Source organism: Otolemur garnettii, unplaced genomic scaffold (genome assembly GCF_000181295.1).
Source record: "Otolemur garnettii isolate 467f Iridium unplaced genomic scaffold, OtoGar3 scaffold00185, whole genome shotgun sequence".
In the NCBI taxonomy this organism is placed as follows: domain Eukaryota; kingdom Metazoa; phylum Chordata; class Mammalia; order Primates; family Galagidae; genus Otolemur; species Otolemur garnettii.
Genome location: NW_003852580.1, coordinates 747,806 through 769,808, shown reverse-complemented (window position 1 = coordinate 769,808; position 22,003 = coordinate 747,806).

Sequence of the window (22,003 nt, the reverse complement as noted above, 5' to 3'; positions counted from 1 at the left end):
TTAGCTCAGAAGGAGCCAAACTGTCTGGAACAAACAAGTGGCCCCCTCCTCTCTAGAGGGTCCTTAACCATAAACAGCTCAGCCAATAGCACCCCTCCCCCACTCCGTCAATGGTGTCTTGCTTTACCACTGTTAAAATCTGGTCACCTTCCCAAAGCCCCTAGGGTCTGTTCTTCCCAAAGCCCACCTGCCAGAAGTGCCAGGGCCTGCCTCCCCCTCTCCTCACCAGCTAGGCTGGAGCCAGTGAAGGAGGACGGGAGTACCAATGCCCCAGCCCTTCCCCTGGGGTGGGATAACTCTGAGGTCCGTGCCCTGTGACATTTCTATTACTTCATGATGGCGTTCATGACGCCCCTCCCCACTGGCTCCTCCCAGGAATGAGGAAGGGGAGATGCTTCGTCCTGGGCGCCCACTAAAATCTTGCATCCTGGAAACAGGGATGGGGGTTACATGTCACTGACCCCACCTGGAAACTGTCAGAGGCATGTCCAGGCTGAGTCTTATTTAATCCAAATCTGTTCACCCACAGCTGGTGAAGAACACAGCGTGTCATATTCTTAATGACTGACCCTGTCTTTAATTGACTAACGATCTGTGGGCACTTCTGTGCCTGCTTGGCACACCAGCTGGCCTCTACCTGCTGTTTACTTGCCATAAAATGCACTGCCCGGCTGTCCGTCGTCTTCCAGGAAGACATCTGGGGCAGACTCAAGGTGACCTGCGACTCAGGCTCTTGGGAGCACGTTCCCTGCACAACTTGGCCCTCTTTCCAACTGGCAGCTCAGTAGGCCTCAAAGCTGCCTGTGTCACCGAGACATGCCTGGGGACTGTGATCACAGCTCCAGTCTCCGGCTTTCAGCTATGACCCTCACACACAGACTCAGAATCCAGAATGGGTTATGGAGATGAACTGAGAAAGACGCTGAAGGCTGACAAAGTTGTGCAGCCAGGGTGACTCCCTCCAGCCCTGTCCACTGGAGGGGCCCATGCAGCTCCAATGACCCCACTCCAGAGCCACTTCTGTCTCCAGAAGCTCATGGCCCTCAGCATGTGTCCCTGGGCCCTTTTGATTTGAGATGGCTCCTGTCAGCCCTGTTTGGAACTTAACTGGACAGAGCCCTGAAATGTTCCGTGCTAGCAGGGAGCAGGGGACCTGCCTCCTGGAGGGGGCACCGGGAGCTCAGATGCGGAGGGAAACACAGGACACCTCCCCTCTCAGCCTGGAAGAAGCTCTGCTCTCTGGGGATGCCAGCCGGTGGTGAGGCAATGGCAGGGAAGAGGGCACAGGGAGCCTGGGAAGGGCCCAAAGTGGGGCCACGGTGGGACCTTCTGGACCCCTTGTTATTCTGAGCCAATCGCTTTCCATATCCAGGCTCAGGTTTGCTTGTCAGTAACAACGACAAGAGGACAATGATGATAAAGGCTGCATGTTAACCGTCATCCCTGCTTACACTTGGCCTCCCACTTGCCCAGGCAGGGCCTGGTGGTTCAAGCCTGTGATCTCAGCACTCTGGGAGGCCAAGGCAGGAGCATTCCTTGACCTCAAGAGTTTGAGACCAGCCTGAGCAAGAGTGAGACCCCATCTCTTCCCAAAATAGAAAAATTAGCTGGGCGTTGTGGTGGGCGCTTATAGTCCCAGCTACTCAGGAGGCTCAGGCAACAGGATTGCTTGAGCCCAAGAGTTTGGATTGCTGTGAGCTAGGATGCCACAGCGTGCTTACCCAGGGCAACAGAGTGAGATTCTGTCTTTAAAACAAAATCCCCAAACAACTCCGTGCAGTGAGCACGGGTTAGTGCTGTATCCACTTTGACAGGTGAGGAAACCGAGGCGCAGGGTGTGAAGTGGGTGAGGCCACTGCTGAGGTTGCACAGCTGGGACGGGGACTAGGTGGGGAAAGCCTCACTTGTGCTCTTGGCCACTGTGTTGCCCGTGAGAAACGGGGGTTTCCCTGAACTGAGAGTCTTAGCCTAGAACCCCTGGAGGGCAGGTTTTGTGCCCTCTGACCCTCAGAAGTGACTACAATGCTAATATACCTGGGCGCTTCTTCATGTCTGTAGAATGGGTAGAGCGTGTTCAACTCGCAGGGGTGTGCTAGCCCTGGAATAAGATCATGGATTAAGCTCCACCCAGATGATGATCTGAGACCCAGTCCCCCCTCCTGCCAGCATGGGAAACTCATCTCTGAGAAATGGTACAATCCGTTAGCACCCAGTGGCCGTGGGCTGCTGTCCCACCCAAGCCACATGCAACCTGCTTCCAGCTCTCAGGCCCCCTGCAGGTTGCCCAGCAGAGACCCCTCCCTGCAGGGGCACCGCCAGTGGGACATTCTTCTGCTCCCATCCAGACTCACCTTGCCCTAGTCAGTGTTTTTCAACCTTTTTTTTGTTTAATCTCCTGGCACACGTGAACCTATAGATAAACTTCTGTGGTGCACTTAAATTATGTGGATGAAAAAAAGTAAAAAACAGAATATACTTACTGTGCTTTGAATGTCTTTCAAAAATAATTTAATTAATGGCCTTTGGAAATTTTCCAGGCAGAGCTAAGATCCTCCCAGCACACGGGTTGGAAATCACTGCCCTGGCGTCTCCCTCATCTCCCTGGCCCCATACCCAGGACTTCTTCTAGTTCTCCTTTTTCCTGGCTGTGCATTTCTTATTCTGTTCCCCAGGAAAGAGCAAGAAGACACAACGCTGCCTTGGGGGCAGCGCCTGTGGCTCAAAGGAGCAGGGTGCCAGCCCCATATGTTGAAGGTGGCAGGTTCAAACCCAGCCCTGGCCAAACAAACAAACAAACAAAAAAATGCTGCCTCGGGAAGGTCCCTGTGACTGCCTCGTCCTGATGTGTCTCACAAGTCTGGTTTACGGTATCTGTGTAGCGCTACATTTTCAAAACAGGGACACTCAGATTTCCATGCAGCTCAAAAGAACCTGTTGCATTTGTTTTAAAGAAGTGCAAAGCCTCCTTTCATGTTGATGCAATTAATAGGAGTTGGTGACTGTGACACCACCAGTCTCGGAGCTGCCCTGACAGACACTGCCTGGCAGAGTCAGCGTCACCACTGCTGTCCTGGCTTCCAGCGTCCTGCCCTTGGGGCCTGTGGCAGGTCTCTGGGCTCCTGGGGAAGACAGTGTGGTGGCCACATGCACAGCGCCCAGCCCACGTGGGCAAGATGCAGGGCAAGTGTCATTACAGCGATAACGACAGCTCTGCTCAGGGAGATGGTGACGGGAATCTGTCTCCTGAGACTTCCCCGCTCCCCACTCAGAGAGAAGAAAGGGATGCGAATTTGTCACTTGAAGCAGCAGCTGTGCCTCATCTGGATCTCATCTTTTCCGTTATCATCTTTATTAGCGGCATTTTTTTTCAAATGCGTAAGTTTGGCACCACCAGGTGTTTTGAATTTTTATCTTGTTCACTTGCTTACAGGAGGAAATTCAAATAGAGAGCAACGTGTTAATTAAAACCCAGTGGAAGGAGAAGTGCCGTTTCCCTCCCCTACTACGGGGCGGGGGGCTCTCTGCCCTCCTGGCCATTCCCCACCCAGCTGCTAGGAGGTGATCTTGGTAGCAGAGGTATCTGTGTAGGGCAGAGCCTGCTCCTTCTGTCTCCTCCTCTGAGTCCTCTGTGGGTCCCGACAGCCCCAGACCTTCCCCCTCTGTAAGTTCCCCCCAAGGGCAGAGCTGCAATGCAAGAGGAGCACGAACCCACTGGCCCTTCCTGGTTAATTCTGCAGAATCCACCCTCTGTGTCAGTCTGAGAAAGAAAGAAAAGGAGAAGGGTGGCACCTTCGGCAGGGGACGGCCACAGAATCTCGTGCGACCCCACACGCCTGGGTCTCCGTATAGTAGTAGCTTGCCATCCTAACACCCACCAGTGCTCCCCTAGCGTGTCACTCAGCCAGGACGCGGAGCGAGGCTGTCAGCCAGAGTCAGCCCCGGTGAAGGGGGTTCAGAGAAGGCAACTCCAGCAGGGGGCTGCAGGAACCCTCCTGCGGTTTGTGCCCCCTTCTCCTGTGTACCTTGCCTGTCTCTATTAGAGTGGGACACCATTGACGCTCATTGCCGCAGTGCCCTTGCCAGAGGCACGGAGCGGGGAGGGGGTGATATTTCTCTGTGGCCTGGAAGGAAAAATGAGAAAGTCTCCCTTTACAGGACAACTGTCCCCTTCTCCACAACTCTGCAGGTGGCATGGTGGCCCTTGGTGGTCATTATCTCTGCAGAAATCTGGTGCAGTCAGGAGGATGAAGCCCAGCCTGTTTAGTCTCTTGTTGGTAGCTCTGGGGGAACGGGTTTGTGCAGGAGGTGGAAATTAACTAAAATGAGGTGGGAGGATTATGGGATTTGACTTACTCGGGCAGTCGGGAGGAACGAGGGCCAACGTCAGCACAGGGGCGTGTGTCCAGCCTCCTCTCAGGGGAGAATTAATCTTAAGAAACCACTTACTGATAACGGTTAATCCATGGCTAAATGGGACAGTGCCAGAAGGGATTACCATCCCATGACTCAGTTTCCCCTTGGCCATTCAACCCTTACTTGGGGAACAAAAATCACCATTTGCTGTCAAGCGTGCTGGTCACCCTAAGACTCTTTCAGTTCTGAGCTACACGAACCTCGTCCGGCTCACCGGGCTGATTCTTCACACCACTATGGTCGGGGTGTGGCCAAGTCTCAAAGGAGTTGCTGTCTCCATCTTCTTAGCCTAAAACAGTTAATCCTGGGCCACAGAAAACACTGCAAATCAGCAAAATGCACTATTAAAGGATTTTCTAAGACCATCTCCAAAACAAGAAAGAAATAAAGGTGCCGTTGATGTGGGTGTGGAAAAAATGTTTGGAGTTTTTCTCTGTTTTATTGATATTCAACCCTTTGCTACTCCCAAAACAGACCGTGTATTTATTATCTTATTAGAAAATCCTGAAATGTTCGCTTCGGTAGCCCGGATACTAAAATTAAAATGGGAAGATAAAAGAAAATCCCAGAATGAGAAAGTTTCAGCACCCTCACAAATAAGGATTAAGGGAAAATAAATATAAGTTGGTGAAGAAAGGGAGGCCATGTGCACGACTTAAACTGGGGCCTGGATCCCAGCTCAGTCTGAGACCAGGGCTCTGATTCCAGCTCAGTCTGAGTTCGGGGCCCTGATTCCAGCTCAGTCTGAGTTTGAGGCCCTGATTCCAGCTCAGTCTGAGTTTGAGGCCCTGATTCCAGCTTAGTCTGAGACCAGGGCCCTGATTCCCGCTCAGTCTGAGACCAGGGCCCTGATTCTAGCTCAGTCTGAGTTAGGGGCCCTGATTCCAGCTCGGTCTGAGTTAGGCGCCCTGATTTCAGCTCAGTCTGAGTTTGAGGCCCTGATTCCAGCTTAGTCTGAGACCAGGGCCCTGATTCCAGCTCAGTCTGAGACCGGGACCCTGGTTCTAGCTCAGTCTGAGTTCGGGGCCCTGATTCCAGCTCAGTCTGAGTTAGGGGCCCTGATTCCAGCTTGGTCTGAGTTAGGCGCCCTGATTCCAGCTCAATCTGAGACCAGGTCCCTGATTCCAGCTCAGTCTGAGACCAGGTCCCTGATTCCAGCTCAGTCTGAGACCAGGTCCCTGATTCCAGCTCAGTCTGAGTTAGGGGCCCTGATTCCAGCTCAATTGAGACCGGGTCCCTGATTCCAGCTCAGTCTGAGACCGGGGCCCTGATTCCAGCTCAGTCTGAGACCGGGGCCCTGATTCCAGCTCAGTCTGAGACTGGGGCCCTGATTCCAGCTCGGTCTGAGTTAGGGGCCCTGATTCCAGCTCGGTCTGAGTTAGGGGCCCTGATTCCAGCTCGGTCTGAGTTAAGGGCCCTGATTCCAGCTCAGTCTGAGACCGGGGCCCCGATCCCAGCTCAGTCTGAGACTGGGGCCCTGATCCCAGCTCAGTCTGAGACCGGGTCCCTGATTCCAGCTCAGTCTGAGTTCGGGGCCCTGATTCCAGCTTGGTCTGAGTTAGGGGCCCTGATTCCAGCTGAGTCTGAGTTAGGGGCCCTGATTCCAGCTGAGTCTGAGTTTGGGGCCCTGATTCCAGCTCAGTCTGAGTTAGGCGCCCTGATCCCAGCTCAGTCTGAGACCAGGTCCCTGATTCCAGCTCGGTCTGAGTTAGGGGCCCTGATTCCAGCTCGGTCTGAGTTCGGGGCCCTGATTCCAGCTCAGTCTGAGACCGGGGCCCCGATCCCAGCTCAGTCTGAGTTCGGGGCCCCGATCCCAGCTCGGTCTGAGACCGGGTCCCTGATCCCAGCTCAGTCTGAGACCGGAGCCCCGATCCCAGCTCAGTCTGAGACTGGGGCCCTGATCCCAGCTCAGTCTGAGTTTGGCACCCTCATGACGTCCTTATTTGTCTGGGAAAAGAGAACTGAGGGTGGAGAGTGGATTGTGCTGGGTAATGAAACCTTAGCTGATAGGAAAATAAAGAGATGGTGTGCCTTTTAGATGATGTTTAAGGCTCTCTTTTAAATGAATGAGTTTTTTTTTTTTTTTTACAGTGCCCGATTCCAGATTATCTTCTATAATTGCATTATCCTGAGATTTACCAGGATAAAATGACCCAGCTTAGCAGCAATAATCAATAGCAGTTGTAACAACAACCACATGTTCAGGCGACTTCCCGGTGCCCTGTCCCTCACTCCCTTCCCTGTCGGGATAGGAAGCCGACAGCCCTGCTGCCCAGTGCTCCCCCAGTGAGGTCACAGATCACCAGAACCTTCCCAGGCCGGGCTTCATCTGACCAGCACATGGACCTGACCCCACACCCTCTCCCAGCTGTCACTGGGGCAGAACTTCTTGAAACTGAGCCTGATTTTTCCATTGCCCTATTCATTCCCTTCCCCCGAATTACATTGTCCGGAGCTGTGGAATATTCCCTGTTGGTCCACACAGCACACTTATTACGACTTAATTCCAGATGAGAAAGGTCAGCTAACCAGAGGCCGCTGTGAGTCACAGTTAAGTGGGGAGGCGGGATAGATCTGTGTCCACTGAAATAGAAAGGTGCGGTCATCACAGATAATCTCACGTTCAAGGAAGGGGCCCGGGCTTACCCCCAGACGTGGTCTTCCTTTATCCTCAGGATAATCTGGGTTATTGTGCTCATAGTACAGGTGTGAACTGGGGCTCAGAGAGGTCAGGGGACGGGCCCAGGATCACACAGTTTGCACAACGTGCTGCCTCACGGCCCATCCTATTCTGTTGCTTCTTGGAGATGATAAGAAGGGGGTCAGCAGGGTGTTTTTCTGAAGTCTTACGTCTGTGTGCGAGGTCAGAGCAGACTCGGCACCAGCGGGGTGGCAGCAGGCTCCTTCCAGCTTGCCCGGCATCTTCGGGCCTGGTTTAAATTCGTGGTCAGGCCTTTACCCTGGACTCCCGTCCAAGTTTCCTGTGAAATCTGCATCACTTGTTAGCAAAGTCCAGCCTCTTTCCTTCCTAGTTCTCCTTTTTTCTTCCTTACTCTTACCACAAAAAGCCCTATCAGAAACACCCACACGACCCACTGGCCACACTCGGCATATGAGAGGTAAGGGAAAGAGCTCTGTCCTCTAAGGAAGGGTTTTTCTGCCATCGTCTGGTTCCCCAGATGGCTCATGGGCACTTCACCCTGTGGGCTGGGGTGAGTGGGAAGGGGGCTGAGCTGCGGAGGCTCAGCAGAGAGAGGAGAAGAGAGAGGAGTGGGCCCCGTGGAAGCCAGGCAGATGGGTCTCCTCACAGCTCTAACAAGTGTGTGTCTGGTCAGCAGGGACAAACTGGTGTGGGGTCTCCAGATTGTCACCATCTCAACAGCAAATCTGAGGGGCTGACCTGGCGTGGAGGGAGCTCCCAGCGCTCCAGACAGAGGCCGTGCACTCCCCAAGGTGAACTGAGCCAGACCTGAATAAGAAGTTTGTTAGCCTAGCCGGACTGACCATCGGGGTCCCCATCCTGGCTTGGTGTGGCCTCTCTGCTCCTCAGTTTCCTCATCTGTGAAACAGGGGTGCAATTGGGCCTCCCAGTAGAGTTACCATGAGTTTACAGGGGCTCATATTTATAAAATGAAATGCTCAGGAGAGTGCCTGGCCCCCAGCAAGTACTCCCTAAATGTGAAACGTCCTCAATTGAAATAAAAATGGTTGAACTAAAGGACTGTCCGGGATGAAATGCGTGTGGTGTGGACGGTAAGCCTTGATCAGATGGTGCTGGGGCTCAGTGAGCGTCTGTCAGAGTAAGATTCACATGGGGAAGCTTACAAAAGAATAGAGACCTGGCTGTTGGTGTGATTGTGAAATGAGCTCACTATTATTTAAAAATGAGTAAACAAATGGAATATTTTCTAAATTACTATCTTACTTTCTAATAGAATAAATGTTGACAGCTAGGACCCATCTAAGCAAAAGCTCTTGAAGTGCCACAGTACTTTTTAGCACACAAAGAGTTTCTGGAATAGATTCGTTTCCATACAATGAAGTTATAAAAGCACCTGGCTCGGTGCCTGTGGCCCAAGTGGCTAAGGCACCAGCCACATACACCTAAGGTGGCAGGTTCGAATCCAGCCCGGGCCGCCAAACAACAATGACGTCTGCAACCAAAAAAAAATAGTCGGGTGTTGTGGCGGGGGCCTGTGGTCCCAGCTACTTGGGAGGCGGAGGCAGGAGACTCGCTTGAGCCCAGGAGTTGGAGGTTGCTGTGACCTGTGATACCATGGCACTCTACCCAGGGGGATAGCTTGAGGCTCCGTTTCAAAAAAAAAAAAAAAGAAAAAAGAAAAGCACCAACTTGGGTGATTGCTAACCCCCTCACACATTAAAAAAGCAAACAACAACAACAAAAAACAATTGTGAACCCTCTATCTTCTCAACAACCACAGCTGCTGTGCTGAGTTTTCCTCTCTGTAGACAATACATGGGTTGTTTGGAGAGAATAACAGGTTAGACCCTTCAAAATAAATAAATAGAAATGATTTTGTAGTCACGGATTGCGCACATTACCCACAACTAGTAAACGTCTCTCTTCCGACTTTCTTTTAACTTAAACACAGTCAGAATACATTTATTTTAAAGCTGAGCACACAGGGAGAGGGGGAGAGGGTTCACCGTTTGTTTGCGGGGTCCTCTATCCAGAAGAGTAAATTTCTACCTCACAACTCCTTAAGAAAAATAGATCTTTCAAGTAGTTGTGAACTCCTTTATTTTAAAAACCTATCATCTTGCAGTAATATTTCCCCAAGAACTCTTCATTTCTCAAAGGAAGCAGCTTGTGATTCAATGAGTCATCTGGGATGGAAAACACAAGGTCCAAATTCCAGCTCAGCCCCGTGAGCTGTGCTGCCCTGGGCAGGTCACATCACCTCTCTGAGCCCTTGTCCCCAGCTGTAAAATGCCATTAATTCCAAGTGCCTCCCAGGGGCGGAAATGAAGTGAGAAAATGATCACGAATGGCCCTAGGGAAGAGTTAGATGTAATTTTATTTTTATTTTTTATTTTTTTGCAGTTTTGGCCAAGGCTGGGCTTGAACCTGCCACCCCCAGTATATGGGGCCGGCACCCTACTCCTTGACCCACAGGTGCTGCCCCCTGCATGGTTGTTTTAAACATAAATGAAGATTGCAGCGTAAAATGACCCATAGATGGGATCTAGAAAAAAGAAATACAGAGCAAAATACAAAGACGGAACAAGAATGGGCAGGAATCTCATCCCAACGTCCAAATCGCTCACAGAAGCCTCAAGGTGGGTGGAGAGGCACCCCCATGTCACCCCGGCGGGAACAGCCCCCTAGTCTGCGCCACACCACGGCACCTGTGAACGATTCCACTGCTGTAAAAGAGATTTTGAAAAGTAATTTTAGGTTGTTAGTTTTTAAACAGAAATTTTGCAAATGGCAGAAAATAAGAGCAGGGCTCCCTCAATTTTTTACCCTCTTAGTGGTCTCTGAGCAGGTTTTATAGAAGCGTGCTGCACGCAGGGTGGGCATCCCCGGGGCCAAGCTTGGATGATGGCGGTGCTGGCACCTCTGCGACCTGTCAGGCTCCTTAAAGGCCCCTCACACATTCAACTCAGGTCCTGACAGGTTGTGGCAGGGATTGAACGTGTGGAGGGAAGTCAGCATCACTGTCCCCTTTCCTGCTGGAGCCAGGAGAACACCTGCCCCACAGCTTTCTCGGGTTCCCTGAGGGCAGGAGGCTCCAGGCCCTGTGCTGGTGAGCGCATCCCTGCCACTCCCTCCACAGGTTGTGAGGGACGGCTTATGATGCCTGTTTTATGGACGACTCTTCGACCTATCCAGTTTTTCTGAAAAGTACAAGTTTTGAAAAAGAGTCACAGTGCGGAGCCAACTCTGGGGCAGGTCTGCCAGGCCCCGGAGCACTGAACCGTCACACGATCCCAGATTTCCTCCAAGTTCTCACATCAGGCAGCCAGCCTCTCCCGGGACCCCAGGCGGACAGGCCCCTCCCTTCTCTCCCCTAACCTGTGCTGAATGCGCCCATGTCCCAGAGGGAAGGGGGGGACTGTCAGCGGGTGGTGGGCACAGGGCTCATCTCCTCTCACTGGACATTGCTTAGCTACCACAGAGGTGACACAGTCCCCACTGACCTAAAGGAAGGGCTTTGGAATAAAACCCAGGGCCCTAGACGGCCCCCACTCCCCGGGTTAGAGGCCTTAAGGAAAAGTGGTGTAAGGAATTACTTTTCAAACTGGAAAGCATTATGCAAACAAAAAGAGCTGGACACAGGGCTGCTGTTGGCTAATACCCATCACTTCAGGCTCCCAACACAGGCTACCCCCTGAATCCCAGGTCCTGGAAGCCAGAGACTGGTCTGGACTACGGAAAGCTTGGCCCCACAGGACTGACCCACAGATCTGAGATCTGGCTTCATGGGAGTTCCCTCAGGGCACTCTTTGGTTGGGGGTCAGTGTGTGACAGGTCCCGAGGGACACTCTGAGGCAGGCAGGATGGCCAAGTTTCCAGTCACAGACTTGGAGAGCTCAGGGATGGAGGGGCCCGGGCAGTGCACAAGGAAAGGGTAAGTTGTGCAGAGGCAACAAGTCACCCCCAATCTGCAGGTTCACGCTGGAAACAAAAGGCCGACTTCTCATCCACGTCCACGTCTGGCTCGGGCAGTGGGCCTCGGCTCTCTGAAGTTGCTCTGGGGTGTGTGCTGAGGGTGGGCCGCCTCTTGGTCCTGGGGGGCTTTGGAGGGCCCAAAGTGAGGCATTTCCCTCTTTCTTACCATCCATTGGCCCAGACACAGCCCCAGGTGATGGGCAGAGCAAGAAATAGTTGGTCAGCAGCAGGGCTGATAATCATGCAGAGTCCTGAGGTTTCCCGCTAGTTCCCTGTGGCTCCCACAGAAAGGGCTTCAGAAGGATGCTGAGGCTGACAGGAGGCAGCGGGGTGGGTCTGGCCTGGGCGGTGTGTGCCCCGCAGCTGCCACCCTTGGTGGGGACCAACATCCTCACTTGCCAATGAGAAACCTGGGGTACGAGGTGACAACCTCCTGAGTGGCAGGGCAACACCAGAGGCCGGGGTTTCCATCTCCCAGGCCGATCTGTTAACTCAGCTGGAGAATCAGACAAATTAAGAGTTTTAATTTTCCCATCCCTGTTACATAGAGAGACTCCTTCACTATGTTAAAAAACAAAACAAGGGTGCCCGTTTGCTGCCCGTGCCCACCTCCTCTCGGAGCTGCAGACACAAGGGGTCACATCGAATGCCTGATGTAGAGTTGTCGAAATCACTGGAGTTAAAAAAAAAAAAAAAGCAGAGAAAGAAAATGTGGCTGAATCTGCTGTTTGTTCACACAAGAACTAAAACGATCCTGTCTTTCTTTTTCAGTGCTAGGCTGTGGGGTCAGCCACATTCGGGCATCTGGGTTTGCAATTCCCACCCAGTGAGTCAGCAGAGGGGAGCATGGGGTTTTTTTAGCAGCCATCTTTGACTCAGTGCCCGCTCCTGTCTACAGCAAAAAAACCAAGCTGGAGTCCTCACTTCCCCTCTTGCTACAGACAGAAATTGCTGGAGAGTTCTAGTACAGGAAGGGTCACTCGCTTCCTTGCTACAGGGCAACCCAGACTGTGTGTCTCACACATACACACATGCACGTGCATGCACACACACACACACGTGTTCACATGCAAGGGCAGACCCATTTGCGTGGAGACCTTGGCAAGTTCTCAACTAGAAGCACTCGCCCCACCTGCCATGGGAGCTGTGAATGGTCAGTGCAGCTCACACATTGGCTCAATCACCGAAATAACTGGAGTGGGTGAAGATGCCAATCTTACCCCAGAAACGGGACCTTCCAGAGCTCATTTATACTAGTATGTAAATGACTAGCATAAGTTCCTCCCCCTTGTTTGAACAAGTTTTGGTAGGACAGGGGAGCTGGGTGCACAAGATCACAGGTAGAGGCTGGAGGAGGCTTGAGGATGTTAGGTCAGGGAAGAGATCGTATCGAAATGAAGGAGAAAAGTGGGAGGACTAAAGGCAGACTTCTCCTATCACATCTCTGCCCAGAACTGGTGTCGGGCTCACCTTGAGTGTGGTCTGAGCTGAAACTCATCCAAGTGTCCTTACGTTATTGGGAAATCCTCAGGTGTGGGGGTGCTCCGGGCCCACAGTCTTCTTCTCTCCTTGATTTCACGTTCCCTAGAAGATCCCCCAAAGCGTCCTCTCGGTAACCCCATTTAGACCCCCCAGTGCAGCCACCAGACCCACATGACCAAACCTCAGCTTTGTCCTTTGACGTGTTATGTTTGAATGAAAAGCAGCTTGCGGTGGGCGTGGGGGTGGGGGGTTGTTAAGGAATGAATGTGAAACAGGGCAGAACAAATGAAGAACTCTGGAGAATGAGGGCCAGGTCTGCTCCCACCCGCGAGTTCCAGAGAGCTGGGAGGGAGGCAGGGGAGGGGCCGGGCCAAACCACGCTCAGGGCCACTCAGGTCTTCATGCCCGCTCCCCAAATACTGCATTTCAGAAGACTAAAAATGTATTATTTTCAGGCATGGAAAACTAAATTGGGGTTTGGGTTTGGCTAATCTAACTCATATGCAGTCCCACCCCCCCAACCCCTCAGTCCCCGGGAGAGCTCGGAGGCCACATCTCCGTATCTGATCTGGAAGGAAATGCACATCTCAGGGGCTCTGACATGCATCGCTGCTTATGTGGGTGCCCGAGTGCACCTGGCCAGGTGCTGATGCCAAACTTGTGCTTGCAAAGGATTCTGGCGGAGCTCGGCGGCAGCTCTGGGAGGCAATGACCAGTAATCGATAGGGTGGGCCCAGGTAGGGTGCAGGCAGTGTGAGCCCCGCTCATAGCCTCTGCTGGCCTGGGGGATGCCCAGTACTCATCTCTCCATGAGCTGAATAAAGCTGTCAGTGGATACTGTGCATCTGTGGGCTGGTGAAGTCCAAGACCAGCCTCACCTTAGCTGTCAGAGTCCGGGGTGCCCAGCATCATGCATTGGGATTTGCTGTGATGAGCAGGGACCGTGAGCACCTGCTATGCATGAGCTGGCCAGCGTGCTCTATCTCAGGGGCAGGCAAAGCAACACAGCCCTGCGGGGCCTGGGGGGATTTGGCCCTGAGATTTTTTTACTAAACCAGAAACTAGGTGGATTGTTTCTGCATCTAATTCCCCAAACACTTTTACTTTTGTGTTTATGCCACCACCTGAAGCTGCTGACAGCTTCTGAGGGACGAGACCAAGGGAGGGAAGAGAGGACACAGCTAGGCTGCCTGGGGGCCTCTGGAGACCTCTAGGGCCAGGAGAGCCCGGCACCCTTCCCTGGCCATCCCTTCACTCTGAGAGTAGGGATGGGGGAGGGGAAGTTGTGTTAAGTGACTAGTGAGTCTCACTCCGTGTTGGGGTTCAGGCAGCAGCTCTGGCTCCAGAGCCTGCTGCTGGGACTGCTCCTCCTTACAGCACAGCTCCCTACAGCCAGGGAGCTTGCATGTAACTGTGATGCTGATCATTTGGCTTGAGCTTTTGGCAGACTTCTGATTTCATTTCCACCTTTGCAAAGCCGGGATGCGTGAGGGCGAGCGGTCCCTCATAACAGGTCCTTTTCTTTCCACACTTTCTGCTCCCTGGCAAGCTCACATCCTCCAGACCCCACCACGACTTTCCCTCCTCTGTGGATTCTATCCACCTCCTCCATCAAGAGGCTTTTCCCGTCCATTCTCCCCTCGCACACTGCTCTGGGAGACTTTTGGACAGAGTACCACGATCACTTATTTTCTTCCTTGAATTTCCTGCATGCAAATACTAGTTTCCTTCATATTTTAAAATTTCTTGAGCAAACTTGGGTAGAGAGCAGGTGTTTTGGCATCAGCAAGGGTCTAATACCTTGGATCCGTCCGAGGGTAACCCCCATCCCTAACCCTAACTCGTCCAAGGCTAACCCTAACCCATCCGAGGCCCCACTTCCTCCTCTGTGGGTTGAAAATAGAACCTCCCTGGGAGCACGTGAGAGCCGCTCAGCCCTGCCTGACACACACAGGGATGCGGAGGTGGCGGAGGTGGCGGAGACGCGAGAACGCAGTATCAGGTGGGTTGCTTTCCTCCCTCTGAGGCAGGCAAACCCAAAGTAGCAAAGATGACCCCCGTGAGAGCACCAGATGGTGAAGGGTCTGTGGCACCCCCTTTTCTGTCCTTTGTCCTCTCCCCCACCACACATGAGCTTCCTCTTTCTCTGGCCTCCTGGGCACGCCTGGCCAGGTTGCAATTAGACATCAATTGGTGGCTTCACCTGGGTCCCAATATCCCATGGTCTTCACATAACCACAGAGCCAGAGGAGTCACAGGGCAAGGTGATGGGTGGGTGACGCACTTAGAGCCTGAGACTCGGTGGGGGCGGGGCCTACAGCCCTCTCTCACAGACAGAGGGGTCTGCTCTAGTCTGGGAACATTCCTACCTTGAAACCTGCTTCCCTGTGTCCCGGGTTTTAGCACCAACATCTGCCAGATACAGAAGACGAAAGTGTGACCTCACTATGCCTGACCACACCTTGCCTCGGGGCCCAGGGTGACCAGGTCTCAACCAGTCCCTGTGCAGCTCTTAACCAGGGGTGGAAAGGAGTTGGGGGGTCGATACTCCTCTCTCCACCCCTCCTCTTGGCTGGGGCAATGCTGAGGCAAGGGGTCTGAGAGGGAGGGGCCTTTCAATTGGAAAAGGCGTCAGTAACAATAACCGGCCCTGTCCCTGAGGGATCTCTACTCCCCACTGTGGTCTCACCCACACCTCCCTTTCCCCCCTCCTTGCCCACTGGCCACACCATCCCCACTGGCCACACCATCCCCACTGTCCCAGGACTCCTGTTACTGTCCCCTCAGTGCCCCAAGGCTCCTGTTGCCCTGGTCCTGGTGGATTAAGGCGCCCACCCCTGGGTGTGTCCTGCTGGGCTAACACGCCCTGCTCAGGCCCCGCCCCAAGCCCCTTTCCCTCCCCCTGCAGGTGTTGCCAGGAATCACCTCCCAAACAAACCACTTGCAGGTGAATCCTGGAATTTGCTTCTGGGAAAACCCAAACTAAAATAGGAAACCATGGATGGGAAAAGAATTGAATATATTTTATTCAAGCCTTTCTGAAAAATAGTTCCAGAACATAAGAGCGTGTTCTGCAGAGGCAGGAAACAAACCTGTTGGGGTCTCCAGGGTGGCAGGTGGTGGCCTTGGGTGGCACCACCTCCAGCTCTCCACCATGACCCCATGGTTTATGGCACCCGTGAGCCCCAGTGACCTTCTCACAGTCTGTTAAGGGAAAAGACCCAAACCGTGCTCTGAACGGAGGCCCTTCCAGTCTGCCCTGGTCACCCGCAAGGCCCCACGTCGTGCTGGAGGGCTGACCAGACCTTCCTGGCCATGGTCACTCTCTAAAAATAGAGGCCCCGTGTCCAGTCACTGGGGAAGCCACAGGAATCAGCTCAGACCGCTTCCAGTGGTCACCCTCCTACTCCAGGAAGCTGGGCCCAGCTTCCCGTGATGGACTCAGAGCCACCAGCCTGAGTCATAAATCAAGGGGACGGTCCCGAGTCCCAACAATGGGCATTTATGCCACAGGCCACAGGGCTGTGGGTCCCGTGGGCCATGAGACCAGGATCAGGTTCGGGCTCAGCTTCCCACGCGGCAGCCCCCTAGGAGGGTCACTGATCCCCAGAGCAAAGTACCATAAGTCACAGGAAAGACTTGAAATCCCTGCAGCAGCCACCAGGCTGGAAACAGATTCCTTTCAGTGTTGCTCTGACCTACGTCCCACCCCCTACCTCCAAGGCCAGCTTTCTTTTTCTTTTTTTTCCAGGAAACTGTTCCAGGGAGAAGCTGACAGCTGCTCTCACGCGGGGGCCTTCTCTGTCGTGTGTGTGTTTCTGTTTTGCTGTGACGCTGACGATTTGTGGTCTGCCTCACACTCTGTAAAGTTTGTGGCAACTATGTAAGAAAATGCCGAATTTGTCAGCAATCCGTGCTCTTTATTACAGACAGTTACCACAGTAATGCCAACCAGCTGGGACGGGCTCCGACACTCTTCCCCGCTGCTGGACGGGCTGTGCTTGGCCCCGACGCCAGACCGAGCCCCTCCAGGCCCATCACGATGTTCCCCCAGGCCCAATGTGAAGTTCCCCATGGAGACAAAACAGCAAAGTGCTCAAACTCGCTGCTCTTCTTCTTAGGATGATGCTGAGGGGAGGAGGCTTTCAATTGGAAAAGGCATCAGTAAAAGTGACAGGTCTTCAGATGCACCCTGCCTCCCCTTCCTCACCCCCGTCAGCCGCACCGTCCCCACCGCCCCAGGGCTTCCATGCCCCACCTAGGACATGGTCCCTGCACTCCTGGTCCTCACTGTCCAGGAGGCTTTCCCCAGACTTCCTTCCAGCTTGTCCTTCACCTCTCTCTGGACTTGGCCCAGGTGCCATCTTTGAAGTCGGCCTCCCCTGGCCCTCAGCCTCTAAACCTGCAGAGTCCCCACTGGACACACCACCTGGCCCTGGGCTTCCCCACGTTCACCACCATCGCCCTTGCAGATCAGGGTGAGCTGTGTCTCTCTCCCCTTGGGGTGCAGGCTGAACGGCCCTGGGTTTCATCTGCTTTGTCACAGACAAGAGCCATAGTGTGTTGTGGGCCTAAGTGTGTCCCTCAAAATTCTTCCGTGGAAGTCTGAGTTCCCAGGACATCAGACTGTGGCTGTGTTTGGAGAAAGGACTTTGACAGAGGTGACGAAGGTACCATTAGGTTATGCGGGGGAGGGGGCTTACCCTCTTATTGGAGGAGGAGATTAGGACATAGTCACACACAGAGGGACAACCATGTGAGGACACAGAGAGGAGACAGCCACCTGTCAGCCACAGAGAAAGGACTCGGAAGAAAGCACTGCTGGAGACAGCTGGATCTCAGACTTCTGGGTTGCAAAACTGCAAGAAAATAAATCCCTGTTGTTGCAGCCGGTCTGTGGCGCTCTGCTCCGGGAGCCTGAGCTGAAGACACGGCACGTGGCAGAGTCTTGACTGGGGAGTGAATGGTCAGAGTGGAGCTCACGGGACACTTCACAGGTGCCAACAGCGCCTGGCGTGATTGGTGGGGCATCCTCCTAACCTATTCTGTCCCGCTCCTCCTCACACACAATCCCTTCCCCATTCTGCCTGTTCTTCTTTAGGATAAATGATCCCAGAAATAAAAATGGCAATAAGCCAGCAAGTGGTTTCTGAGCACCTGCTGTGAGGTGCAGGGGACGGTCTGCAGGGCAGGGTCACATTCCCCGTCACTGTTTCTTCTTCCTCTCGTGGTGGCCGCCATCCCTCAAGATAGACGCTGTTGTGGCATCACCCCACCGGGTCCTGGCTTCATTTCCCATTCTTCTTCATTTTGCTTAAGCAGCAGGTGCAGCCAGACCAGGGGGCTTCTCGGAGGCTCTAACTTTTTTCACACATCTCTGCTGTCCTTCCAATCACAGCTCATTACATAATGAAGGTGACAGATAGGTGGCTGCTACTGTATTCTGGGCACTGAGATTCTTCAGTGAATGTGCCAGTTTGTGTCGCTTCTGTCCCAGAGCTGACATTCTGGGATGGGACTGGGAGATCAGCAGGAGTGCAATGAACCCGGGCCAACCATAAGCCCAGGGAACAACGGTGCAATTAGAGACCAGAACCCAGAAAACAAAGTCCATTCAGCCCGTTTCCTAGTACTGGGGAGTGGCTGGACCCAGCACTTTGTGAGAGCGTAGGTTGGGGACAGCTGTCCTGAAGGACGCTCTGGACACCGGGAGAGGTGACGGAGACCCTCCAGCCCGGAGACGGAAGGTGAGGTAAAGGCATTTACTAAAACACAGTTGGCAACGTCCACACTTCCACCCACCAGCTGCTCGTCTTGTGTGGCCTCCTAACATTCTGGCTTTTTCAGCTCAGATACTCAGAGGCCCCTCCACCCATCCACCCCTGAGCCGCTCCTGTGGGGAGGCCCACCTCTGCAGCCCCTGGAGACCTCCCAGGTACAGAGGTCATGACCACAGGCCACAGTGCACAAGGACTTCACCACCAAGCCTGGCTGGCAGTGCCCTGGGGACAGAGAACAAACACTTTCAGGGCTGTGTCAGGAAACAGAGAAACTGCGGTTCCTTCTCCTCTCCCCGCCCCTGTGTGCGGCAGACACAGCCCCACGTGTGTTCACTGGTGTGAATGTGTGCCTGTGTCTTGAGTGGAAGTTAAATCACAGTTGATGGGTTAGCCCAAGTTTTCCACAGGGCAGTGAGGACCCAGGGACACATTTAGCCTCTAGGAGGAGAGCAAAGTCTTCTGAGGCCAAACGTGAAGCCACCACCTGCCTGAGGATGCAGGGAGTCAGAAGTGGACACCACATTGTCTCCGAGGGGGCCTTGTGTCTTCGGCGAGGTGTTTCCTGGTTTCAACCACCTCCGATGATATCCTTCCTGACGGGAGACTAAGTCAGTTTTATTAGGACCATATGTCATAGATGCCAGGATATGGCACCGTCTGCAGAGGCTCCACCTGCCCGCTGGTTCACGTCAATGTCCAGGAAGGCTGCAGCTAAGAGACGTGAAGCTCAGTTCCAGCCACACTGCCTCCGTGCTGAGCCCCCAGCACCCCGACCCCTGCTCTGCCCCAGGACCTTTGCACTGCCACCCTGCCTAACACACAGCTTCCTCAGACCACTGCTGGCTTAAGCCTCACTTCTTCCAGAGCACTTCCACCATGTCTTATCAGAGAAAGCCCCTCTGACCCTCTGCTTAAAACTGTACACACACGGGTGCTCTAAGCACACTCACATGCTCATCAGAGAGTGATTCTGATACTGCACACCCATGCACACTCTCGATGCTCTCGAAAGCTCAGCCCACACACTTATGCGCCTGGATGGACACCAGCTCCTCTTTCACCTACCCTCCTTCATGGTGGTGTCATCACTGCCTCGTGGCCCATCAGGTCCAGGGCCACGGTGCACTTGCAGTGCACGGCCTCGAGACCTCTGTGGCCTCCAGCTCAGGGTAAAATGCAGCAACTATTTGTGGAACCAACAAACGCTCACACAGCTGAGCATTTCTGGGGTGTGTGATGTGAGTTAGACGGGGCAGTAGATTCCGACCCTCCTCCCTCACTTACTGTGTGATCTTGAGAACAACATTCTGCCTCCTGGGGCCTCTCAAGTGGGATATGAACAGGGACATTCACAGAGACCACCAGGCTGTGTCAGGGCTCCCCTCGGAGTGGGCAGACAGATCACATACCCTCTCCACACTATCTGCTATGATGCGGCTGAACCAGGGTCTCTCTGCCTCAAACAAGGGTCCCCCTGCCCCCAGTAAACAGCATGGCTTAATAAATTCAGCCAAAGTGATACATGAGGTAGTCCAAGTTCTCTCCTCTTCCCTGCCCACCAAGTGGGAAATGGAGACAAGCGTTTGTGGTGCTCAACTCTCCCTCCTGGAGGAGCAGAGGCCTCCGCTCCACAGTCTCTAACAGATGCAGGGAAAGGGGGTCCTGGTGGGCTTATTCTGCTTTGCAGCCTCACTGTGGCAGTTCCCTCCCCCCTCCCTGTGTGAGAAGGGACAACAGTCTCCAGAGTCTGAGACTGGTGGCAGGGAGCCAGCGGGGAAGTTGACATTTGTCATGCCACAGGAGTGGGCGACCTGTGTGCTCTGCAGGAGCAGAGGGGCCTGAGCGGGGCCAGATGCATGTGGACACGTGGGATGCAGGATTCAGCTGCAGGTCTAAATAGGAATAAGTATGTCCCATGCAAAAGGTTTGCATTTCCAGGCAAACACCATAATTTTTAATATGCAAATATGTGCCATGCAATAATTGAATTTTAGGTAAAAGTGAATAATTTTTTTTAGTATATATCTCTTGTAATATTTGAATTTTTGATAAGAAAAAATCATTTGGTATAGAATATGTCATGTAAAACTAAAAAATGTTTTTCACTGTTGCTGTGGGGTGAATACATGCTTGCCTGGCATGTGACTTTCTTTGGAAATAGGGTCTTTGCTGGAGTAGTTAGTTAAGATGGGGTCATTCTGGTGTAGAGTGGGCCCTAAATCCAGTGACTGGTGTCCTTGTAAGAATGACACGTGAATGCATGGAATGACACGGGAGAAGGCCACAGAGAGAGGGAGGCAGAGACTGGAGTGATGTGGCCACCGGCCAAGGGATGCTGGGCCTTCGGAAGGACCCCAGACCCACAGGGGGCTCACAACCCTGCCAAAATTCTTGACTTTGGACTTCTGATCTCAGGACAGTGAAGATCATAAATTTCTATTGTCTTAACTCTCCCCCACCCCGGTTTGAAGTGATTTGTTAAGGCAGCCACAGAAAACTGATTATAATTGTTTATGCGAAAGTATAACTGAATTGGGAAGTCTATATTTTTATTTACTAAATCTGGCAACTCTGCTGAGAACTCAACTCACAGGGAGCAGTTAAACCCAGTAGTGAAGGCCTGGTTAGTCTCCCAGATCCACCCACTGCTCTTACCACCTGGAGGTGTGAGCAGGGCATTGGCCAGCATATAGACGGTTCCGGAGCCCCTTCCACTGCACCTGCTCTGTCTCCACCTCCTTGCCTGCCTGAGACAACATCTGCACTGTCGGCCTCTCAACAGTGACCACAGTGGAGGAGGCACCAGACCCCCGCCCTCAAGCGTCTTAGATTACATGAGGCCTCCCAAGATCTTCACCACACTCTGGGGGAGCAGCCTCACCCCCCATGATGGACGGAGAGGAGGGACTTTATCTGGTGGAAGAATTTCTCTTCCCCTTGAATATGAGGGCTGAGTCTGGACCCACCACAGCTATTAAAGTCTATGTCAGAGCAATTTTTGTCTCCTGGCGAAACATTTTCCATTTTCTCTTTCAAGTAGTGAAAGGTGAACTTTCTCTTGCACAGTCTTGGGGATGGAGGTCTCTGTGGCTCCTGGTCATGAGCTTCCAGGCACCAACGGTGGTGACCTGGGCACTACTTGCCGGAGTTCCAGAATCCCCAGTCCCTGCAGCTGTCGGGAGGGATGAGGAGCCCAGGGCTGAGCTCACCAGCAGCTGAGTAAATGCAGCGTCTGCCTGGGAGCCCTCCTCACATCAGCCGCCTGGTGATTGGACCACCCACCGCCTGAATTGCCCTGGATCTGGGAAGCCCTGGCCCTGGCCGCTCTCCCACAAAAGGAGGGGCACATCCATCTGGAATTTGATTCCTGGGCCCTCATCTGTGTGGAGGTCTTGTAGTCATCCCACCAGCTCACCCCTGTGGCACTGCTCACCCGGGCGGCAGAGCCCTGGCTGAGCCCCAGTCCAGCAGGGCCTGTGGTCTCCGCCTGGAAATCTTACTCATCTTTCCTACGGCAAAGCAACTATCACTGCCCAAAGCAAAGGTGCCAGCAGGTCCCTTGCAACCTGGCTGTGACAGCGCCAAACAGGCAGGGGGCTGAGTAATGTTCCACACTCGGAAATGGCTAAAAACCTGACTCGCAATGGCACTCCGCAGGTGTGAAGGGGAGCATCCCGTGTGCTCAAAGGAG